At 52.1% G+C, this 1,456-nt stretch overlaps 1 long non-coding RNA gene across 1 annotated transcript; it reads left to right on the forward strand.

Moving 5' to 3' along the window:
* The first annotated feature begins 508 nt into the window (after positions 1 to 508).
* On the forward strand, positions 509 to 1,456 carry LOC110013614 (uncharacterized). Its single transcript, XR_002288766.3, has 2 exons — positions 509 to 858; positions 940 to 1,456. It is a non-coding gene; the product is annotated as an uncharacterized LOC110013614 (long non-coding RNA).

Here is a 1,456-nt window from a genome sequence, read left to right on the forward strand (position 1 = left end):
AGGGGGGGGGGCTCAAAAATATTCTAATCTTCAGAAAGGGGGGCTCTGCAGAAAAAGTTTGGGAACCACTGTGTTAGCTCCAGAGGACTGTTTTCTACGCGTCCCCAAGCCCCGCCCTCATTTGTTGGTGGATGGTAAGCCAATGAAAAGAGAGCAAACTGCCACCTGCTGTATGGGGGGGGGGGGGGGGGGGGCATTCACCCAGAACCAGATCTGCATGGCCAAAGTGAAGCTGGACAGGAAGAACAATCCTCAGACTGATACTCCTCCATCCACGTCCAACCATCACAGCTGAACCCAGGCTGGTTTTGCCGGCGGCCCTGTCAGAGTCTGAACCGCTTCAGTTTCAACATTCAGAACCGTTTCAGCCTCAGGCTGAAAGACGCGTCTGTCAGCCGAGCCTGAAGGGTTCTGATGACATTTCTGGGATGGAGAAGTTAACCAACAACCAGGGCGAGTCTCTGCATGTGAATCCAGAATGTTATCATGGTGGTTCAGAGCCTAACGTCGGGTCCTGACTTTGGGTCCTGACGTTAGATTCTGACGCTGGGTTCTGACGCTGGGTTCCATAGAAGGACCTGAATGAGGTTTTAGCAGGGACTGTCTGAGTGGCAGATGGACTCATCGACCCAGGACGTTAACAAGAGACTGCATGAACCAGGAATTGAACCCTGAGGGGTCAAGAGACCATCTCTAGTATCTATACATCCCACCCGAAGACCCGGGTTGCATCGATGCATTTGGAGTGGACCCACTCCTCTGGTCCGCCTCATTTCTGGACAACACTGACCCTAAATGAAGCTTCTTATGAGGAACATGAGACGAGTTCAGTGACTACGTTGATTTTGTGTTCAGCAGGTTGGTTGCTCCTCCCTTCAGAAGCAATTTACAATACTGATTGCTGCAGCGACTTGGTCTTGTGTGGTTGTGTGTCTGCAGTTTGAGCCCCTTGTGTTGTGTTTCCGTTCGGCGAAGGCGTCAGAGGAAACAAGAGGCCGTCCGCTGAAGACGAGTGGCTGACAGGAGAAGCAGGACGGAAAGTTTTCGGTTTGACTGTCGGCCATCAGCTGACCTGCTTTCACTCATCAAGGCTCCTCTTTGGTTTCTCTCGGGTGCTGGGGGGCCTTTGGGGGTGGAAAGCTTGCAACACCGTGTCTGCTTCTGCTCTGCCCCCCTCCCCCGTGCTCTATTTCTGAGGGGAGCGTGTGGTTTCCTCCATGTTGCAGACGTTGCTGGCTGGTCAGCCTGACAGTGAGAAGGTTCAAAACCCAGCCGTGTTCTCTCTGTGTGTAGTTAGCGTGTTCTCCTCATGCATGTCTCTCTACGGCTTCCTCCCACAAAAACAGGCTTCATTTGTTTGAGTCGCCATTGGAGGTGTACTTACTTTATCTCTATCTGTGACGCCATAACATGGAAATGTCCCCATGCACTGTGGGAAAATAAAGGGTTTCTTGTT

The sequence above is a fragment of the Oryzias latipes genome, chromosome 1 (assembly GCF_053564925.1).
Source record: "Oryzias latipes strain Hd-rR chromosome 1, Olatipes_Hd-rR_3.1".
NCBI lineage: Eukaryota > Metazoa > Chordata > Actinopteri > Beloniformes > Adrianichthyidae > Oryzias > Oryzias latipes.